The following is a 24276-nucleotide window of genomic DNA, read 5'->3' as shown; positions in this document are numbered from 1 at the left end:
ATCATAAACATTTATGCACCTAACCAGGAAACCTCAAAATACATTAGACAACCACTGGAAAAATTAAGTGGAGAAATAAATGCCTCTACAATTATAATGGGGGACTTTAATCCATCATTATCACCATTAGATAGATCATCTTAACAGAGGATCAATAAAGAAACAATGACTTTGAATAATATATTATAGGATCTGTACCTAATAGACATATACAGAATATTACACCCAAATACATTAAGATATACATCCTTCTGAAGTGCACATGGTTCTTTCTCCAAGATATACCACATGCTAGGCCACAGAGAAATTCTCAGGGAATTCAGAAAGATTGAAATCATACAAAATAATTTCTCTGACCACAGTGCAATGAAGCTGAATATCTGCAAGGGAAATAGAACCAGATTAGGCACTAAAATTTTAGGATTCACCATTGTAAATGATGTTAGCTGTGGGTTTTCCATAATTACCCTGTATCATGTTCAGAAATTTTCCTTCTATTCCTCTATTCTGCAGTGTTTTTACCAGGAAAGGATGCAATATTTTCTCAAATGCTTTTTCTGCATATATAGGTATGATCATGTGATTTTTTTCTTTTGATCTGTTTATGTAATGTACTACATCATATTACATTGCAGTGTAGCAATGCTCCAGAATGTATTCATGAAATGTAGTGAATATAACACACTAATTAAAGAAGTTGTTGATGTGGGAGGAATGGGCGGTGTGGGGAATGGGGTATATGGGAATCTCTTATATTTTTAATGCAACATTTTGTGTGATTTGTAGACCCTGCAGAAGAAAAGGAAGAAATTGCCTTGCCACTCTACATACAGGACAACACCTATTGCAGCAATGAAAGGCAAAACATCAAAAACAAACCTTTTTCATCTTTTCATTTTTTGATGCCCCAATTTATTTTTACTTTATTTAATATTTCTAAATTAGTATATATTCTATATATAACCTTTAAACTCATCTCTATATTACATTTTACTATTAATGGAAACTGGCAATATATTAGACTTCATTTTGGAAGAAGTTTTGGACCACAAAGAGGTTCAACTATGGCAGGGATGGAACACTGGTGAGGTTGTTACTGATAGGGGCAACATGGTTGGGAGGGAGTTCTCCAAGGCATGTATATAGGGTTATAAAAATGTTTGGATATTCTTTGGGTATTTTCATAGTAGTTACACTTACAAATGACAACTGAGGGAATGCTGAGTTCCTAGCCAGGGGAGTTCTATCACCTTTCCCAATGGCACAGCAACAATCCCCCAAGGGCAATTGGAAAGACTAATAAAGAAGGATGGTCCAACAATGAGCCCTTGATACTGATGACTATACTTATGAGCCTGTGTGCCTGAAATATGAGCTAGGCCTAGAGCTGCAGGTTGCCTAAGAGTTACCTCCTGAGAGCCTCTATGTTGTTCAAATGTGGCCTCTCTCTAAGCCAAACTCAGCATGTAAAGGAATTACCTTCCCCCCATCATGGGACATGACTCTTGGGGATGAGCCTCCCTGGTGCCAAGGGATTACTACAAAGCACCTGCTGATGGTGTAACTAGAAAAAGACCTTGAATAAAAGTGTCAGCTCAGACAAGCAGAATATCTCAGCCTACATATAATACTAGGTGTTAAAAACTCCTTTTTGACCTTGAATAAAAGGGGAAAATGCAAAGGACAAGTAAGTTTATATGGCTATGAGACTCCAAAAAAGTTTCAGTAGGTCATCAGAGGGGTCACGCTTATTCACACCTCAGCAGGGTCTCAGAGAGAGTCAAAGTATATAGAAGCTCAGGTATTGGTTTTCCTGGGGGCTACAGAGACCCACAATTTCTATAGTCATGGCAGACGGCATTGGAGTTCAGTGCCATGTCAGTTGACCCTACTTTGGAGTTTGTGTTCTTGAGTGTAATGGGGTTGGAATCAGATATGACCTTTCTAAATATTCTTCTCTTGTTACTTTTACCAGACCTGTGGTGGCACTGGGTTTGGTGTATATTCCATTTGACAGCCAGGTCCTGAGCCTCAGCAGACTTGCAACTCCTACTCTCTGGTTTATTGGACTTACCCCGGCCAGTGAACAGGGAGGTAAAGAAGGTCAATCATCATACCACAGAGCCAAAAGTGCCTACAACTGCAAGCAAGAGAATTTCACCCATCATCCATATGGAATCTAAGCACTCCACCTCTCAATATAGAGGTGGAGTGGATATAACCATCCCAGGGTCTACAGGATGGAGGAATAGAGTATGGATCAGAGTGGACTTACTGATATCCTGTTATGAAACTGTGATTAGTAATGGAAAAAATTGTAGCACTGATGTGGAGAAAGTTTCCACAGCAGCTGCTGAGGCTAGGGAGAGGGAAGAAGAGATATGATGTGGGGGCATTTTCAGGACTAGGAGTTGTTCTGGGTGGTACTGCAGAGATGGATGCTGAACATTGTATGTCTTGCCATGGCCCCCTGGGTGGACTGGGGGAGAGTGTAAACTACAATGTAAACCTTTATCCATGTGGAGCAGCAATACTCCACAATGTATTCACCACAAGCAATGAATTTCTCACAACGATAAAAGAGGTTGTTTATGTGGGAGTAATGGGGTGAGGGGTTTGTGGTATGTTGGGACCTCATATTTTTGAATGTAACATTTAAAAAAATAGAGAAAAATATTTAAAAATTGATAATAAAAAATATATGAATATGTATCACCCTGTTGTAATTGACTGTCAATTTGATTTCCCAGAAAGAACAAACTCCCATTAAGACACTAATGCTGGCCCCTCCACTCAAATTTGAACCTCTAGTGTGGATAAATATGCCTCAATTAAATGTGACACATATCTCTCTGAAAAAAAGAACACAGAGGCATAGAAAATGACTCCATTGGCATTGAAGAGGACCGAGGACGAGAGCAAAGCTGATAGTCTACAGCTGAATTTGTGGAGTGAACAGAGTATCTGGGCCTGGAAAGAATCATGCCCTTGGTGTGAGAACAAGCCTTCTGCTAACCTACTGCTGAGAATGAAAGGGGCTGGGACCACAGAGCCTTAAGAGGGAAGAGACCTGCAGCCATCTTGCTCCAACTTGTGGCAACAGACTGGTGAGGGAATGAACTTATGCTTTTTGGCCTGGTGACTATAAGATTCTACCTCAAGATAAATACCCTTTATTAAATCCAATAGATTTCTGGTACTTTGCATCAGCAATCCTTTTTTACTATTACAATTGCCAAAGTCATTCTATGATGCCAACAACACCCTAATACCAAAACTATACAAGGAATCCACAAGAAAGGAAAACTATAGAGCAATATATCTAATGAACCTAGATGCAAAAATCCCCAAACAAAATACTTGCTAATTGCCTTCACAACACATTAAACGAATTATACACCATGACCAAGTAGGTTTCATCCCTGTTATGCAAGGATGTTTCAACATAAGAATATCAATGCATGTAATACACCACATTAAGAGATCAACAGAAAAAAAGCACATGATAATCTCGATGCAGATAAAGCATTCCGTAAAATACAGCACAATTTCCTGGTAAAAACACTTCAGAAGATAGGAATAGAAGGAAAATTCCTCCCTATGATAAAGGGTATGCATGAAAAACCCATAGCTAACATCATATTCAATGTTGAAATACTAAAATCTTTCCCTCTAAGATCTTGGACAAGATAAGGATGCCCAATTTCACCACTCATATTTAATATTGAATTAGAAGTACTTACTCTAGCACTTAGGCAAGGAAAAGAAATAAAAGGCATTCAAATTGGAAAGGAAGAAGCAAAAGTTTCACTATTTGTAGATGAAAATAGAAACATAGAACATAGAAAGCCCTGAGAAATCTACAAGAAAGTTTACAGAGTTTATAAATAAGTTCAGTAAAGTGGCAGGATATAAGATCAATGCAGAAAACTCTAGCATTTCTGGACACTAATAATGAGCAATGTGAGGAAAACTCAAGAAAAAAACTCTGTTTACAATAGTAACTAAGGACCAATACCTAGGAATAAACTTAACTAAAGATATAAAGAAGATGTATCCAGACAACTACACAGCATTGTTAAAGGAAATCAAAGAGATCTACATAAATGGAAGAATAGTTCCTCTTCTTGGATAGGAAGATTAAACAAAATTAATATTTCTATCCTACCCACAGCTATTTAGAGATTTAATTCAATCCCAATAAAAATTACCACAGAGTTTTTTACTGAGTTGAGATAGCAAACTATTAAATTTATTTGGATGGGCAAGGGAGCCCAAATAGCCAAAGATATATTGAAAAAGAAAATGAAATTGGAGAAACCAAACTACCTGGCTTTAAAATATATTACAAAGATACAGTGGTCAAAAGTGCATGGTATTGGCACAAGGAGATACATACTGACCAATGAAACAGAACTGAGAGTTCTAATATATATTCTCATATACATGGTCAACTGATATTCAACAAGGCCATAAAGACCACTCAACTGGCAAAGAATGGCCTCTTTAACAAATAGTGCTTGGAGAACTGGATATGCATATCCAAAAGAATAACAGAGGATCACCATCTCATGCCCTATACAAAATTTAATGGAAGAAGAGATATGATGTGGGGACATTTTCAGGATTTGGAGTTGTCCTGGGTGGTGCTACAGGGACAGATGCTGGACATTGTGTGTCCTGCCATGGCCCACTGAGTGGACTGGGGGAGAGTGCAGACTACAATCTAGACCACTGTCCATGTGTTGCCATAGTGCTCCAAAATATATTCACCTGGTGCAGTGAATGTGCCACATGATGGAAGAGGTTGTTGATGTGGGAGGAGTGGGGTGAGGGGGATGGGTGTATATGGGGACCTCATATTTTTTAATGTAACATTTAAAAGAAAATAAAGAAGAAAAATGAAAAAAAAAGATGGTTCAAAGATCTAATTATAAGAGCCAAGGCCATAAGTTTCCTGGAAGACAATGTACAAAACATCTACAGTATTTTGTAGTAATAAATAATTTCATAAACATTATAGCCAAATCACAAGCAACAGAAGAATAAATAGGCAAATGAGACTTCTTCAAAATTAAAAACTTTTGCACTTCAAAGGAGTTTGTCAAGAAAGTGAAAAGACAGACTCCTCAATGGAAGAAAATATTTGGAAACATCAATCTGATAATGGTCTAATATCAAGCATATATAAAGAAATTCTACATTTCAAAAATAAAAATACACCCCATTCAAAAAATGGGCATATGATTTGAATAGGCAATTCTCCAAAGAAGAAATCTAAATGGCTAAAAAGCACATGAAAGGTGCTCAGCACCACTAGCTATTAGGGAAATCCAAATCAAAACTACAATGAAATATCACATTACACTCATTAGACTGGCAGTATTAAAAAACAGGACTACAAATGGTGGAGTGGATGTGGAATAAAGGGTACACTTATCTATATCTGATGGGAAAGTAGAATGGTGCAGCCTTGTGGAGGACAGTTTGGTGGTAACTCAAAATTTCAAGTTTTGGACTGCCATATGATCCAGCAATCCCCCGCTGAGTATATATCCAAAAGAATTGAAAAGCAAGGACATGAACAGATATATGCACACCAAAGTTCATATCAGTATTATTCACCATTGCCAAAAGTTGGAAGAGACACAAATGTTCATCTTCAGAAGAATGAATAAGCAAATTTTCATATATACATACAATGGAATATTACTCAGCTGTAAGAAGGAATGCAATATTAACACATGGGACAACGTGATGAATCTTGAAGACCTTATATTGAGTGAAGTAAGCCAGATATTGAAAGGCAAATATTTTGCAACCTCAATGATATCAATTAAGCAAATTTAGGAGACTCATAGAGCTAGAGTCTGGAAGATCAGTTTAGAGGAGGCAAAAAAGTAGAGATTTTTAAACAAATGCCCATGTGGGCAAAAGCAATGATAACGTGGAAGGGTGGAGTTTTGCCTTGAATGGGTATGACAGTGATCTAGTGATGCTATTGGGATTGGCAGTGCTGATCTGTGAGTGGGGGAGAATGGGGGAATTACAATGGTCTATCCATGGAAATGAAGGTAGGGTCAGATGAAAAACAGGTGAACACTGGGGATTTTAACATTTGTGGTTAAAAGACCAATATTGGAATGTTCTTTTGGCAAATATGTCATTTAAATGTTGTTACTGTTTTTTAAAATTTCCCCCATGCCCCACTGATTGTTTAAGAATGTGTTTTTTTAATTAATGCAAGATGTATCAAAGATCTAAATATAAGAGGAAGACAATTAAACATCTAGAGGATTTTGTAGCTAAATATTTATGAGATCTTGTAGTGGAAAATGATTTCATAACTTTGTACACAAAGCATGAGAAATGAAAGAAAAAAATAGGTAAATGGGACCTCCTCGAAATTAAAAAAACTCTTGTACTTCAAAGGAGTTCATCAAGAAAGTGAAAAGGCAGTCTACTAATGGGAGAAAATATTTTGATAAATATCTTTGCAATAAGGGATTAATATGCAGCATACATTAAAAATTCTTACTTCTCAAAAATTAAAAGACAAACAACCGCTTTTAAAAATTGACAAGAGATTTGAATAGGCACTTCTCCAAGAAGAAATACAAATGGCTTAAAAGCACATGAAAAGATGTCCAACATCACTAGCTGTTACAGAAATGCAAATCAAAACTTCAATGAGATATCATCTTATACCTATTAGATTGGTGGCTATTTAAAAAACAGAAGAATACAAATGTTGGAGAGGTTGTGGAGAAAATGCAACTTTTTCTCTGCTGGTGGAAATGAAGAATTATGAAGTCATTGTGGAGGACACATTTGCAGTTTCTAAAGAAGCTAACTAGAGAACTGCCATATGATCCAAAAACCTCACTGCTGTGTATATATCCAGAAGAAGTGAAAACAGGGACCTGAACAGATATATGCACACAAATGTCCATAGTGGCATTATTGATGATTGTCAAAAGTTAGAAGCAACCTAAATGTTCATCAACAAATGAATGGATATACATTACTGTGATATATACATACCATGGATAATTAATCATCTGTAAGAAGGAATGCAGTATTAACTAACGGGATGAGATAGATGCATTTTCAATACCTTATATAGAATGAAGTAAACCAATTGCTTAAGAAAAAAATGTCACATGATATCACTGATATTACTTAAGTAAATTAAGGAAATTCACAGAGCTAGAATCTGGTAACAGGAGACAGAAAGGGAGTAGAGGATGGTGAGCTGATGTCTATATGTGTAAAATCTATGACAAAGTGGATAAGTGTTGTGGTTGGGCAGGTGATTGGCATAAGAGTGGTGTAGTGATGTGATTGGTTCAAGCAGTGTTCGTCACTGAGGGGGATCAAGTTATGGGGTTGTGTTTGACTATCCATGGAAGTAGGGGAAGTGTTGGCAGAAGGAGCAGGTGAACTCTGTGGATTTACACACCTGTGGTGAAAACTACAATGATGGGAATGTTCTTTTTACCATTATGGCATGGTAGGTTTATGGGTGTAGGGTAACAGGTGTGGGGGGTATGTGGGATAGGGTGCAACTGGATCATGCTTCTGTGGAATATGTAAATGTTCATCTTGTCATAATGTGTTACCTCATTAGTTGGAAACCCACACAATAAAAAAAGAAAATATCAAACTTCCTTCCAGAGAAGTTGTACTATGTCCTCATATAGAGGAGCAAGAGTCTCTGGAGGACATAGGCAGTGCCCAATAAAAGAAAACAGACAAATATGTCAAACTCTCAATATTATTGTAAGTAACTATGTATCTTATTCATCAAAAATTCAAACTTAATGTTTACCATGGGTTCCGAGCAGAGGGAGAGGGAAGAATAAAATAGATGTAGCACTGGGTGCCTGGCTAGCTCAGTCGGTAGAGCATGAGACTCTTAATCTCAGGGTCGTGGGTTTGAGCCCCACGTTGGGCGCCAGCTGCGGCAGCTTGCTCGGTCGGTAGAGGTGGGGTCTGGCTGCGGACGAGGGGTCGGTCCAGCTCTGGACGAGGGGTCGGTCCCGCTTGGGACGAGGGGTCGGTCCCACCTGGGACGAGGGGTCGGTCCGGCAGCAGACGAGGGATCGGTCTCACAAGGGGTTGCGCGGTTCGGCTGATGGGGTCGCCCGGCGAAGCCGGCGACGAAGGGGTCGCCCGGAGAAGCAGGCGACGAACTGGGGACAAGGGAGGCCAGGCCCTTGTCGGGGGCTCTCAGGACTGGAGGGCGCACGGCAGAAGAACTACCGCGGAGACAAGGTAAACACGCAAGTCCACTTTACTGAGGGAGAGGCAACAGTTTTATAGGGGCTGGGGAAGGCTGATTGGTTGAAGCCATGCCCTGTTCTGATTGGTTGCCGGCGAAAGGTCAGTGGGCGGTACTGGACGGGGGAGGGGTGGTGGTTAGGGATTGGCTGTCGCTGTTGCTGGGGGAAGGGGCAGGGTTTAGGGATTGGTGGCTGCTGTTGCTGGGGTGGAGGGCAGACTTGAGTTTCCCCGCCCACGCCTGGCTGTTGCTGCTGTAGGGGGAAGGGAAAAGGGCGGGCTGGATTTTTCCGCCCACACCTGGCTGTTGCTGCTGTCGGGGGAGGGGAAAAGGGCAGACTGGAATTTTCTGCCCTGCGCCTGCGCAAGGAGAAGGAAGAAGAAGGGTGCCGTCCTACAAGGCATCGGGTGGCGCCATCTGGGAGGAGGGGCGGCCGCGGAAGCATGGCTGCTGAGAAGGGGAGACCCGAGGGCACTCTGCGCCCATGCCGAGCTTCCTTCAGGGGTGGCGGTGAGTCCGACCAGCCACCCTATTATGGGGGCAGCGGAATTAGGCCTACCGCGGCCGCTCCCCTGCCAGGCCAGCAAACCACACTTCAGCCCGAGGGGTGACCGCATTTCCCCCTTCTTTTCAAATAAGGGCCAGGATGGCAGCAGCAACAAGTAGCTGAGGCCCAAGAGGCAGTAAGCAATGAGGGAAGCGGGGCTGAAGAGGGAGGTGAGTATGACGGGGATACAAATGTACAATTTGGGGGGCAGTATCTTGCCGTTGCAAGCAAGGGTGGCCAATGTCCAATTCTCATTTATCTCGGTGGCTATAAGGTCCATGTGCTGTTAAAAGTCCAGGATGATAGCGCGTTACAGGTGGTTGATCTCTTCTTGGTGGCGAAGAGCGGTAGAGGCAGACTGTGTGATGGTCTGGAGGATCACAGCGGTGAGGACAAGTTGCGTCAGGGCACCAGCGACGGTGGTGGCGGCAGCGTCGGGAGTGGTGGAGACGTAGGCGAGGACAATAAGAAGGCCAAAGTCTCCGGGAGGCCAGGAGAGGCAGAGGCGTTGTTTGGAGCTGCTCGGTTTGAGATGAAGTGTCTTCACTAGGCGGAGTTGGAAAGGCTGAGTCACCTTTAGTTGAGCTATGATGTCTTCTTGGTGTTGGTTGTCATGGTGATAGGGGCCTCTTCTGGACTATTGGACGAGCTGTAAAAGAAAAGAGGGAGTTTTTCTCAGGGGGAGATTATCCCCCTGGAAGGGTTAGTTTGTGGTTGAAGGAGTGGGGGATTGCAATGTTTTATCAATCTTTCTGGTAGCCAGCGAGGGCCATTTCCTTGTTGGTCATATATGTAGGCAGAGCCTCGTCCCCAGATGATCACGGGGTCAGGCCCATTCCATTGCGCTGTTAGAGGGTCACGCCGCATAACAATAGCTTGTTGCGTTTGTGTGGCAGGATGCCAGTGCCTGTCGGCTACAGATTGCCTATTCATATCCAGGGTAAGGAAATTGAGGACAAAGAGAGCATGATGTAGAAGGTCTCGTGGTCGCTGTTTAGAAAGACCAAGAGAACTTTCAGCTAAGCGACTTAAAGTGTTTTTTAGGGTGCGGTGGGCATGTTCTATGATGCCTTGGCTTTGAGAAAGAACAAAAATTTTTAACTTTGCATCAGCATACTACCCGACACCAAAGCCTGTAAAGTTTTATAGATAGACCCATTAAATTTTATTTAAGTTTAACTGTAAAAATTCCGTGTCCACTAATCTTCTGCAGTTTCAGCATTCACTCAGGTTCCGTCCTATACTCTACTCTTTCCAATAGTCAATTATTTTATTTCAGGACAAAATTATTTTCTGTTTCTTTAAGAATAACTTTTCTTTAAATACTTAGTAGCATGCAATATTAGAAACCGTTTCCTAAAAGCAAGTTGGCAGGGGAGCTTGGTTGCTGTTAATCTTTCCTGTTATAAAATTACCTTTTATTATTATTATCATCAATTTAGCTTTATATATATATATTTAAGAATGACCTTTTGGAATTAGCCATTTAATACCTTAATGTAAACTATTGAAGATAAATTTTATCTTTACAGAACACATTCCCTTACGTAAAGTTATCACAATACCTTTTACACTTGCCACATGCAAATTAAATTTCAAGAGTTTATGAAAAATTAGCCATCTTACTTTAGGACAAAATACGTCTTTTTGCAAAACTTATTACATTTCCGTTAGCATTTTTACAAACTTTTAACCTTTTTAATATTCATATAAGTTTTACATTCTTTATATTATCCTGTGAAGAAAAATAAGTTATTCATTTTAATCTAGGCAAGAACAACTTTTTATGAAGACGTACAGTTAATTTTGTTAATTAAGACTTACAATTTTTTTTAAAATTGTAGATATCTTATTAACATTTAAACTTATGTATTAATATAATAAACTTAAGTATTAATATAAGCGCTTATTTAATTTTTGGCCATTTGAATAGAGCTCTTTTAAAGATTTCTAGTAATTTATATTTACCATCCGGAGGTATCACAATATACGTTGACATTGAACGAACAGACAGACAAACACAGAACAATTACAACACATTAACAGAAATATATAATTTATTTACAGTTGACTCATAATTCTTACTTTCTTGGTATAGCTGCTTTTAAATCTTTTTTTATATAGCATATCATAGATTATACCCTTCAAGATTTTTTCTGGACTTTATGTTGCCTGTAATAAGCCAGGAGGGAATCTTTTACCTTCCTGCTCCACAGCAAAAGTGACCCTATCTATAAGGCGAGTATAGGTGTCCGGGTCCCAAAGCTGACACGTGGTAAGCCACGGATTAAAGGGGAGAAGAAGGTCCCAATATACTTGAAGCTGTTTGAAAGAGATCTTACACCGGTGAGTGTCTAGGAGACCGGCGAGGGCCCGAACTTGTGGGGCTTGCTTAGCAGATAGGATGTTACCCATTGCTAATGGCCTTTTGGAGCCGATAAGAAAAGGGGCCCTTACCTTGAGAGCGCGGCGATGGGAGCCGAGGTGCGCAGTGAGACAAGGGGTCGGAGCCGGTGGGGCTCCGACGGTGGTCGCGGGCCAAGAGAAGGCCCCGACGAGGGGAGGGCGGGACGACGAGCAGTGGAGCAAGGCAAAGGGGAGCAAGCACAGAGGGGAGGAGGCAGAGGTGAAGGCAGGGGTGGAGGTGCTCAGGCACGCGCTCCTGAGAGTTTTATTGGCGCCTCTTAATCATAGCGGGTCGGTATAAGCCCCCGACATGGAAGGAGAAAGCCATCCAGCGATTCTCCCAGACCGCCGTGGATCGTATGAGGTAGCCAAGGCTCAGGTAGCAGCAATATTGCACGAGAGAAGTCCCAAGGTGAGAAGAGAGGAGGGCGTAGGGCTGTGGTAGGATTACTTCAGACGTGCAAGCGTGCACTCCCGAGAAATCCAAGGCTCCTCTTAATCATAGCGGGTCGGTATAAGCCCCCGACATGGAAGGAGAAAGCCATCCAGCGATTCTCCCAGACCGCCGTGGATCGTATGAGGTAGCCAAGGCTCAGGTAGCAGCAATGTTGCACGAGAGAAGTCCCAAGGTGAGAAGAGAGGAGGGGGGGGCTGCCAGGTTATGGAGTGAGGCTGTGGTGGGGTTGCCTTGCCCCACGTTGTGCTGTGGTGGGGTTGCTTTGCCCCACGTTGGGCGCCAGCTGCCTGGCTAGCTCAGTCGGTAGAGCATGAGACTCTTAATCTCAGGGTCGTGGGTTTGAGCCCCACGTTGGGCGCCAGCTGCGGCAGCTTGCTCGGTCGGTAGAGGTGGGGTCTGGCTGCGGACGAGGGGTCGGTCCAGCTCTGGACGAGGGGTCGGTCCCGCTTGGGACGAGGGGTCGGTCCCACCTGGGACGAGGGGTCGGTCCGGCAGCAGACGAGGGATCGGTCTCACAAGGGGTTGCGCGGTTCGGCTGATGGGGTCGCCCGGCGAAGCCGGCGACGAAGGGGTCGCCCGGAGAAGCAGGCGACGAACTGGGGACAAGGGAGGCCAGGCCCTTGTCGGGGGCTCTCAGGACTGGAGGGCGCACGGCAGAAGAACTACCGCGGAGACAAGGTAAACACGCAAGTCCACTTTACTGAGGGAGAGGCAACAGTTTTATAGGGGCTGGGGAAGGCTGATTGGTTGAAGCCATGCCCTGTTCTGATTGGTTGCCGGCGAAAGGTCAGTGGGTGGTACTGGACGGGGGAGGGGTGGTGGTTAGGGATTGGCTGTCGCTGTTGCTGGGGGAAGGGGCAGGGTTTAGGGATTGGTGGCTGCTGTTGCTGGGGTGGAGGGCAGACTTGAGTTTCCCCGCCCACGCCTGGCTGTTGCTGCTGTAGGGGGAAGGGAAAAGGGCGGGCTGGATTTTTCCGCCCACACCTGGCTGTTGCTGCTGTCGGGGGAGGGGAAAAGGGCAGACTGGAATTTTCTGCCCTGCGCCTGCGCAAGGAGAAGGAAGAAGAAGGGTGCCGTCCTACAAGGCATCGGGTGGCACCATCTGGGAGGAGGGGCGGCCGCGGAAGCATGGCTGCTGAGAAGGGGAGACCCGAGGGCACTCTGCGCCCATGCCGAGCTTCCTTCAGGGGTGGCGGTGAGTCCGACCAGCCACCCTATTATGGGGGCAGCGGAATTAGGCCTACCGCGGCCGCTCCCCTGCCAGGCCAGCAAACCACACTTCAGCCCGAGGGGTGACCGCAACTGGGCATTTTTAGGGCTTTATAACTGAGAGGCTCAGCTCTTAGTAAAACAGTGGAGAAAGAGCTAGAGGCTGGTTTGGGGACCTGCTTTGAGGTACAGCAAACCAGGACACTGCTTCACAACTCCCAGGAGAGTGAGGGACAGAGAGATGATAATGAAGCCAAAACACTAATCATGAGTTACTAAACATTCCAGCTCCTGGGAAGGGCTCCACTCACCCACACCCGAGATATTAAATGAGAGTAAAACTACTGGTGAATTTTATCTGAAGAAGAGCACACATCTTCCTTCCATCTCCTTTGTATATATATAGAACTAGAACAGGAACTTGCTCTGAGTCATCTAGGAGGGTACTGGACAGACAGGAAATCCAGGGTGAAATTGTGTGTGACTTACTCCTATGGCTGGAAGAGGCATAAATGTCCTGCCCTCAGGGCAGATAGCCTACGTGGAGCCACAGTCTCCTTGCTCCAAACAGAGAATGATGGCAGATTCCCTGCATAGAAGAGGGGTCTGGGAGGGTTTAGCGTGTTTATTTTGCGGTGAGTTTAGCCAGCTAGGCCTGTCTTGAATATCGGAAGAGGGAGAGGGGAGGGGTATCTTCCAAGGCAGGATGACACACCTAGCCATCTAGGTAAAAAGAGGAATTACATCAGAGTAGACAGAGACTGGCAGCTGATCAGCAGGACTCTGATGGATGGCATGGAGTCTCATCTGCCTTAGGGAAAAGGGGTGGATAGATTTCTGAAAGGCTAACTGATGTAAGGAGACACATTAGCTTAGTGGAAGTATTCCTGCCTACTATACACAAGGCCTGGTTTGATTATCAGTTCTTATTTGAGAAGTGATCCACTGGGTTCTCAGGCATCCAGCTGAAATTTTACGATGGGAAACAGATAGACATTCACTTTGTATTAGCTTTTATTAGATCTCTTTTTTTTTAAGTTCCTTTTTTGAAATTTACTTATTTTACTCAATAAAACCTGATTCAAAACATGCAGAAGGCAGGTTGCAGGGTGATTGATTGATGAACACCAACAGACTGAGAAGATACTTAGGGGTCTAAGAGAGTTGGCAGCTTTTTCATATTTATCTTTGTTTTTTTAAATTATTTTTCCTTCTTTCTCCCTTTTTAAAATGAGTTGCTGCCGTCTTGTTTCTTATGTGTTGTTTCCCACCTTCCTTTTTTCTTTGCTTTTTTCTTTTTTCTTTCATTTACCAATTTACTCTACCTATGCTATTTCTTTTCTCGCCTTCATTTTATATCTTCTGTTTTCTCTTGTTGTTCTTCATTCCACCTGTTGTTCTTAGGTCTCCAAGTATTTTTGTGTTTATTTCTCTCTTTTTTTTCTGTTTTCTTTCTTTCTTTTTTTACTCTTTTACTTTGTCTCTTTTCTTTTTTTCTTTGCCCATCTTCTTAACCATTCTGGTCTTTTAATTCATTCTATATAATTTTCTCTATACTGTTTTATGTTTCACTGTTATTTTTTTCCTTTTTTCCTCTTATTCTTTTACATTTCTTACTCCTGTTAATTTTTTTAATTTCCTACATCTTGTATGGTCCCTTTCCTACATTTTATTATTATTATTATTATAATTATTATTATTATTTTTCTCCTATCTCTTTCTGTTTCTCTGGTCCTTTATTGGTTAGCCAAAGGTGTGCTGATGTAAAAAACCAGAAAATGGTTGGTTTTTATAAAGGATATTTATTTGGGGTAAGAGCTTACAGATACCAGGCCATCAGGCATAAGTTACATCCCTCAAAAAAATCTATTTTCATGTGTTGGAGCAAGATGGCTGTCGATGGCTGCAAGGTTTCAGGCTTCCTGGATTCCTCCCTTCCAGGGTTTTGCTTCTCTCTAGGTTCAAGGTACTTTCATTCCCAGGGCTTGCCTCTTCCTGGGCTCAGGGCTGCTTTCTTCCTGAGGCTGGCTACTCTTTCCTTTGTGAGTTTACTTTCCAGAGTTCCAGCTTAAAATTTCAGCATGAAACTCCAGCATCAAAATTCCAACATTAAAACCCCTCAACACTGTCCTTTGACATGCCTTTTATCTGTGAGTCCCCACATACCAAGGAGTGTGGTCTCAGTGCCCTAAAGAAATGACCCAATTAAGGCCCTAATCATAACTTAATCGAGCCTAGGTACAGACCAGATTACAAACATAATCCAATATTTATTTTTGGAATTCATAACTGCTACACTCCACCCTCTGAAATTGAAAAATTCATTAAAATATTTGAAAAACCCTTATATCAGTAACAATGCAAGTACAAAATCATATTACACCAGTTTAATGAAAATCATTTTATCTTGGGGCAAATTTCCATCTGCTATAGACCTCTGAAACTTAAAAAACATTTTATCTGTTTTCCAATGCACAAATGCACAGACAAATGATGAGCATTTTCATTACAATAAGGAGAAATTTGGAGGGAAATGAGAGACATGGGTCCTCTATAGTTCAGTAAACCTGCAGGGCATCCTCCATTCGATTTCAGTCTAAGAGTCATTAATTTCTTTCTTTTTTAAAAATTAAGGTCAATAGATCACAAGAAATGTTACATTACAAAAACCTTATAAAACAAAAAACCTAAAAGGTTCCCATATATCCCACTCCCCAGCACCACCACATCATTTGTGTAAATTGTATTTTTTGAAGATATATACATCACCAAAACAATGTTACACTAAAAACAATAAGAGGTTCTTCTATACCCCCAACACCCCACCCCACTCCTCCCACACCAACAACCTCCCTCATCATTGCGACACACTCAGTAACCACATTTTGGGGCACTGCTGAAATACACAAATAATAGTTTACCCTGTAGTTCACACTCTCCTCCAGTACATTCAGTGGGTTATGGCAGGATATATAAAGTCCAGCATCTGACCCCACAATATCATTAAGGACAACTCAAAATCCCAAAAATGCCCCCACATCACATCTCTTCTACCCTCTAATGCCCTCAGCAACTATTGCGGCCACTTTCTCCATTTCAATGCTAAAATTTCATCTATTACTTGTCACAATAGTTTTGTAGTAGAATACTAGTAAGTCCACTGTAGTCCATACTTTATTCCTCCATTCTGTCGATCCTGGGATGGCAATTTCCTCTCCACCTCTAGATCAAGAGGGGGCTTGATCTAGATTCCAAATGAATGATGGGTGCAATTCCTCTGCTTACAGTTGTAGGCACTCTTGTTTCCCTGGTGTGTTTGTTGACCATCTTCACCTCCCTGTTAGCTGACCTGGTTAATACCAATGAAACAGAGATTAGTAGTCACTGCTCTGTTGAGGCTCAGCCCAGTTGGCACATGGGCATTCCAGAGATTCAAGTCTCCTGAGTATGAACCATCCCTAGCACCAACCACAGGTTCAGTAAAAGTGACAGAAGAGGCATGTGTAGAAAAGTCACATCTGAGTCCAGCTCCATCACACTCAGGAGCACAAATTCCAAAGTAGGGCCGTCTGACATGCCACAGAGCTTCAAATCCATCTGCCATGACTATATACCCTGTGGATGTCTGTAGTCTTCAGGCAAAACAGTACGTAGGGTTGTATCTACTTTTTTTCTGGGGTCTTGCTGAGCTGTGCATAAGCGTGACCCCACTGATGACCTCCCAAATCTTTTTGGATGACTCTTAGCCATATCAACTCATTTGTCTTTGACATTTCCCCCTTTTATTCAAGGTCAAAAACAGTTTTTATCACTTGATCCAAAATATAGGATGAGATATTCTGCTGGTCTGAGTCGACCCTTTTATTCGAGGTCTCTTTCTAATTGCTTCTCCAGTTAGTGATTGGTAGTAATCCCTCAGTGCCAGGGAGGCTCATGCCCACGAGTCATGTCCCACAGAAAGCTAAAGACTGGAAGATAGGCTTCAAGGAATCTGGGGGGGAGAGGAAGGTTGCATGCTGATGCCTACATGGGTGAAGTCTATGATAAGCTGGAGGTAATTATCTGTACAGGGAAGGGATAAGATGGGGGCAGAGGGATACATTTGGGTGGGGCTTGTGAGGTTGAGGGGGCTAGGTTTGGGAGGATGGATCAGATGACCTAAGGAATTGGCAGGAGGACTGGGGGGAACCGTTGAATATGGGAGAATGTCAGGAACATGGTTGAAACCATACTGTTGAGAAAACTCTTTAGAAAATATAATAAGGAAGTATCACATGTTTAAGGTGCTCATTTTGTCAGTCTGTTATATCATCGTGTGGAGTTGCATATAATGAGTGTGAAGGTGTACCCACATCCTGCAAAGACCTGATGTTACCAAAGAGAAGGAATTGTATCTTTCGAGAAGATCACTGGCTCCCAATTAGTTACAGTAGTCTAGTATGTCAAACCCTCAGCATTGTTGCAGTATCTGTAAATCTGGTTCCTCAAGTAGTGAAGATTGAGTGTCACAGTGTGCCCCGAGGAGAGGGGGAGAGAGGAATAGCATGGATAGAAGCAGGGCAACTGGGGGGCAATCGAAGTGCTCCCCAAGATCATGCAAAGATGGCCATGTCAACTTACATCTAAAGTCTATAAAAGTCTGTAAACTAAAGTGTAAACTATAATGTAAAACATAAGGAAACTAAAAATATAGAAATCTGTACAGTCTAAAATATAAACAATAATGTAAGCCCAAATGAAACCATGTTTGATAGCTATGTTTTAAAATTTGTACATCAGCCGCAGCAAATGTAACATGAACATGTAAAGAGATCATTGCTGGGGTGAGAGTCACTCTTAAGATGATGGTTTATTCTCCTTGGTGCCTTATGGGAACCCACACTTTCCACATGCTTGTCCAATGGTCGTTTCTTTGGTTCCACTCTCTTCAAGCATCTGGGTATCAACCAAGCTCCAGACCTCTCCCTCCAAGAGTGTTGGGGTGATTGCCACAATTTACCCAATCTTTGGGTTAGATTCTTAACCCCCTAGCACAGTGATGTGAAGACAACATTTCCCCTAACCTTTGGCAAACAGGCTTAACCCACTCAGCACAACGAGTTGACCTCCTGGCCTTCCCTAAAGTTTGGGGGATAGGTACACCACTCTCAGAAATTTTGGGTGCTTCCCTTAACTGCCCTAAATCTTGGGGAATGAGCTCCACCCTCTCTGCACCCTGGGGTGGCAAAAGTCTCCCAGAATATCCACCCTCTTCAAATTCTAGTGCAAACTCACCCTCTCAGTACACATCAGTGGATTCCATACTTGGCCCAAGGTGATGGCCTAATTCCAGATCTCAGCTTCCATGGTTTTCTTGTTGAAGACATTACCCCTTCAATATCTCCTTTCCATGTTGCTTTAATTCAAGGCTGACAGTGGTTTTAATCATACAGCTCTCTTATAAAGCTTCTTGGTTTGGCATGCAGGAAGCAAGGGTCTAAGCCAAGAGACAGAAATACTTTCCACAAGTCTTTCCTAGATAACTGCATCTTCAAACCTGATTTACAAGTTACAAGTTTGGTTAAGTCTTCCAATGGGGTGCTTTCTTCTGGGATCTTGGTTCCCAGAGGCTTGGAATTCCCAGAATTAGCTTCTGTTTTCTTTGTTCCTGACAGTTCAGTCCTCAGTATATCTCTTTCTTCCAGCATATTGCTATAAACTGCAAGCAGACACCAAGTAGCATTCTCTGGTTTTACTTTGGAAATTTCTTCAGCTAAACACCCAAGCTCAACATTTTCAAATTTTACTCTCCATAAAGCACCAGCAGTTAATCTTGCTAAGTTCTATGCACCTTTAAAATACAGATTGCCTTCCCTCCAGTTTTCAGTAATAGTTTCATCATTCACTTCTAAGGCATCACAAAAAGTCTTTTTAGCATCCATATTGCTATCAACAGTCTCTTCAAACACCTTAGGTCTTTTATTCCAAGCATCTCACAATTCCTCCAAAAAATAACCTTTACCAATTTATATAATTATTCCAGCATTTTGTTAATTGCAAAATCTTTTCCCCGCAACTCAGTATCAAATTATGTAATAGTCAGCCAAAGTGTGCTGATGCAAAATACCAGAAATTCTTCGTTTTTTGTAAACATTATATTTGGGGTAGGAGATTACAGATACATCGAAATAAGACATAAGTAACTTCCCTCACTAAAGTCTATTTCCATGTGTTGGAGCAAGATAGCTGCTGATGGATGTGAGGGCCCAGGCTTCCTGGTTTGCTCCCTTCAGGGGTCTTGCTTCTATCTGGTTTCAAGGTTCCTTCCTTCCCAGGGCTTCCTTCTTCCTGGATTCATGGTTCCTCTCTTCCTGAGGCTGGCTTCTCTTTCCTCTGTGAGCTTACTTCCTGGGGATCTAGCTTAAGTCTTCAAACTCAAACTCTAACATCAAAACTCCAACCTCAAAAACACTCATCTCTTTCCAATGTCGTGACTTTTATTTGTGAGTCCCCACTGACCAAGGGGTGTAGACTTGATACCTTAATGATGTGGTCCAATCAAAGCCTTAATCATAACTCAATCTTGCCCAGGTACAGATCAGATTACAAACATAATCCAAAATCTATTTTTGGAATCCATAGCCATATCAAATGGCTACAGGTCCTAATTTTTTTTCTTTCAAGGGAACATAGACAAAGACAAGGAAGTAGAATCATGTAAATGATGTGTCAAGGTGAAATCTTACCACACACAGAGAAACGGCAACAAAATAAAACCACAGAATAGAGAGAGAAGCTAATCAAATGACTAAACCCATCAAGGTTAATAGATGCCTAGACACCAAGAAAAAATTACAAGCCATAATAAGAAAAAGGAAGACATTGCCCTGGTCAACAAACTAAACATAAGGAGGAGATACAAAATATGGAAAAACTAATCAGAGATGTCATAACAAATATTATGAATCAACTTAATGTAGTGAAGGAAGAGATTAAGGATATTAAGAAGACACTGGGAGAACATTCTGAAGAAATTAATGAAAATGCTCTAATAATGATTGAAGTGATGGACACAACTATGTGATTATAGCAAATATCATTGTACACTTCGGATGAATTGTATGTTTATGAATATGTATCAATAAAATTGATTTGTTAAATCAAAAAAAAAGTTAATGAATATGATGGTGATGAATGATGAAACTCAAGGAATCAAAAGTATACAGGAAACACATAACCAGATATTTGAACAGGTAGAGGAAACAATCAATGATGTGGAAGACAGCACAACTAAAATAAGATTGAAGAACAGATAGATAAAAAGAGAAAATAATTCAACAGAGACCTAGAGATTTGAATGATAACTTGAAATGCATAAACATACACATTATAATCATCCCACAGAGAGAAGAGAAGGGAAAGTTGACAGAAGAAGTGTTGCAGGAAATAATGGCTGAAAATTTCCTAAACCTATTGAGGAAGATAGATGTACAAATTCAGGAAGCACAGCACACCCCAAACAGTATAAATATCAAGAGGCACATTCCTAGACGTTTATTTGTCAAATTGTCCAATGCTCAAGATGTAGAATACTGACAGCATCAATAGAAAAGAGGATGATAACAAACAAGGAAAGTTCAATAAGATTAAGCACTGATTTCTCATCTGAACCCATATTGGCAATAAGGCAGTGGTATGACATAGTTAATGTTCTAAGAGAATTTCCTATTCAGCAAAGATGACAATAAAAAATGAGGGAGAGTTCAAAATATTCACTGATAAATGGAAATTAAGAGAGTATGTCAATAAAAAATCTGTCCTTCAAGAAATACTAAAAGGAATTCTGCAAGTTGAAAGGAAATCACAGAAGAGAGTTGGAGGAGAGTGTAGAAACAACTAAAAAGAAAAAAAGAGAAATAAAAACAATATATGACATACATAAATCCAGATAAATTATGGTTAATGTAATTCATTGACAGTAAAAACATTGAATGTTAACGGACTAAATTCTCCAGTCAAAAGACACAGATTCAAAGAAGAGATGAGGAAATATGACCAATCAATATGTTGTCTATAAGAAATCCACTTTAGATCCAGGGATGCAAGGAGGTTGAAAGTGAATTGTTGGAAAACAATTTTTCAAGCAAACAATAACCAAAAAAAAGGGTGTGAGTAGCCAAAATCATACTATGTAAAATAGTCTATTTTTTTTTCACTCTTGACATTTATTGAGCACTCAATATATGTCAGTCATTAAAGTGGATTACTTGCATTATCTTACTGAATATTTATTTTACTTGCATTGTCTTTTTGTTATTTTTATTTTAGCAATATTTTATTGTCTTTTTTAAAAGATATATATATCATGCAAGCTGTTACATTAAAAATTATAAGAGGTTCCCATATAACACACTACTCACACCCCTACTACTTCCATATCAACAAACTCTTTCATAAGTGTGGCATATTGAATGTATTTGGTGATTACATTTTGGAGCACTGCTACAATGCAGGAATTATAGATTACATTCTCCCATAGTACATTCAGGGGATTATGGCAGTATATATAATGTTTGGCATCTGTCACTGCAATATCTTTCAGGACAAATCCAAGTCTTCAAAATGAATCCATATCACACTTCTTCTTCCCTCTCCCTGCCCTCAGCAACTCTCATGGTCACTATATGCACATCAATGATACAAATTCTTCCATTGCTAAAGTCACAATAGTTATCTAGTGGAATACCTGTAAGCCCACACTAACCCATATTTTATTCCTCCATCCTGTGGACCCAGAATCACTGGTGGAGAAGGGGGAAAAGCTTTGATGTTGGGTATGTAGCAGGCCCATATATTATACATGTGACTTTACTGTGATCTAAAACTTTTTTGAATACAAAATTAAAAATTTTTTAAAAATTGAGGTAGACACTGAGAAAGGAATGGAAGAGAATGTCTTGTCACCGTAAATACAGGACAAAACCTATTACAGCGATGAAAGGCAAAACACCGGAAACAAAGGCTTATGAAATTTTTCATTTTTTAATATTCCAATTTATTTCTTTATTTTAGTTTTTAAAAATTATTAGGAATTCTATTACTTATCTTTAAACCTATCAATACTGTTTCATTTTCCTACTAATTGAATTTGCCAATATAATAGGCTTCATTTTTTAAGAAGTTTTGGATCACAGAAGGGTTCAATTCTGGCAGGGGAATAGCACTGGTTTGGGGTGTCTTTGATGGAGGTGCATGGTTTGGAAGGAGTTTTCCAGGGTATGTATAAACAGTGTATCAATATGTTTGGATATTTGTTGATTACTGTCATAGTAGGTGGAGTTGCACATGACAGCTGAAGAAGTGTCAAGTTCCTAGCTGGGGAAGTTCTGTTGCATTCCCCAATGGAACAGCAAAAATCCCCCAGTTACCAGGGCAAAGACCACTGAAGAAGGATGGTTCAAATGATGGGTGCTTGATACTGATACAATGCTTATGCACCTGTGTACTTGAAATTTCAACTAGGCCTAGAGCTGCAGCGTGTCTAAGATTTACCTCCTGAGAGCTTCCATGTTGCTCAAATGTGGCTACTCTCTAAGCCAAACTCAGCATTTAATGAATTACCTCCCCCACAGCATGGGACATGAGTCCCAAGGATGAGCCTCCCTGGTGCTGAGGGATTACTACCAAGCACCAAATGATGATGTAACTAGAAAAAGACCTTGAATAAAATGGTCAATAGAGACCAGCAGAATATCTCAGCCTACATGTAATATCACGAGTTAAAAAGTACTTTATGACTTTGGATAAAAGGGGGAAATGGAAAGGACAAGTGAGTTTATAAGGCTATGAGTCTCCAAAAAATATTCTGGAGGTCATCACAGGGGTAATGCTTATGCAGACCTCAGCAGGGTCCCAGAGACAGACAAAGTATATAGAAGCCCAGGTACTGGTTCTCCTGAGGGCTACAGAGACCTACAGGTTCCACAGTTATGGCAGATGGCTCTGGAGTTGAGTGCCATGTCAGTTGGCTCTACTTTGGTGTTTGTGTTCCTGAATGTGATGAAGTTGGACTCAGATATGACCTTTCTACACATGCCTCTCCTGTTACTTTTACCAGACCTGTGGTTGGCATTGGGGTTGGTGTATCCTCAGGAGAACAGAATGGCTGTACTGTCCATGTGACAACCAGGCCCTGATATTCAGCAGACTTGCAACTCCTCCTATCTGTTTTATTGGACTTACCCTGGCCAGCTAATAGGGAGGTGGATGTCAACCACCACACCAGGGAGCCAAGAGTGCCTATGACTGCAAGCAGGAGAATTGCATCCATCATCCATGTGGAATCTAAGCCCCCTCTTGATATAGAGGGAGAGTGGACATAAACATCCCAGGGTCCACAGGATGGAGGAATAGAGTATGGATTATAGTGGGCTCACTGATATTCTACTATGGAACTATTGTGATTATAATAGAAGAAATTGTAGCATTGATGTGGAGAAAGGGGCCACAGTAGCTGCTGATGGTAGGGAGATGTGATGTGGAGGCGTTTTCAGGACCAGGAGTTGTCCTGGGTAGTACTACAGGGACAGATGCTGGACATTGTATGTCCTGCCATGGCCCCCTGCGTGGACTGGGGGAGAGTGCAAACTACAATGTAAATCACTATGCATGTGGAGCAGCACTGCTTCAAAATGGATTCACTAAATTCAGTGAATGTTTCACGATGATGGAAGAGGTTGTTGATGTGGAAGGAGTGGGGTGAGGGGGTTGGGGTATATGGGGACCTCATATTTTCTTAATGTAACATTTAAAAAAATACAGAAGGAAAAAAGTTATTAATATGGGAACTGGAATAAAGGAGGAAGATATTGGGTATATGAGAGTCCCCTGTATTCTGTACATGACTTTAATGTTACCTAAGATTTCATTGAAGACAAAATGAAAAAATGTAAGATACTGGAGGAATAAATGGAGAAAATAATGTCACTGTACATACAGGACCACAGATCTTAGAGTGATGAAAGGCAAAGTGACAAAAATTCTAATAGGATTTTATTCTCTTTTGATATTCCATTTTTATTTTATTTTAGTTTTAGTTTTCTAAATTTGTCTATATTTCATTTCTTATGTTTAAAACCACCATTATTATTTCATTTTCTTATTAATTCTATTTGGCTGTTTTATTATCTTCATTTTTGAAGAAGGTTTGGATCACAGAAGTGTTACAACTGTGGTAATGGAGGATCGTTGATTTGGGGTTTCAGTGATATGGGATAAATGGAAGGAAGTTCACCTGGGCCTATATATAAGGCATACAAATATGTTCAATTGCTCATGAGGCCTTGTCACATAGGTGGAGTTCCACATAGTAAACAAAAGAATATTGAATTCCCA

At 41.1% G+C, this 24276-nt stretch overlaps 2 non-coding genes across 2 annotated transcripts; both read left to right on the top strand.

The window, feature by feature from the left end:
• The first annotated feature begins 7884 nt into the window (after positions 1–7884).
• On the top strand, positions 7885–7957 carry TRNAK-CUU (transfer RNA lysine (anticodon CUU)). Its single transcript has one exon. It is a non-coding gene; the product is annotated as a tRNA-Lys (tRNA).
• Positions 7958–11979: 4022 nt separating this feature from the next.
• Positions 11980–12052, top strand: TRNAK-CUU (transfer RNA lysine (anticodon CUU)). Its single transcript has one exon. It is a non-coding gene; the product is annotated as a tRNA-Lys (tRNA).
• Positions 12053–24276: the final 12224 nt, after the last annotated feature.

Source organism: Dasypus novemcinctus, chromosome X (assembly GCF_030445035.2).
Source record: "Dasypus novemcinctus isolate mDasNov1 chromosome X, mDasNov1.1.hap2, whole genome shotgun sequence".
NCBI classification, from domain to species: Eukaryota; Metazoa; Chordata; class Mammalia; order Cingulata; family Dasypodidae; genus Dasypus; species Dasypus novemcinctus.
This window is presented reverse-complemented; position numbering and strand designations above follow the sequence as displayed.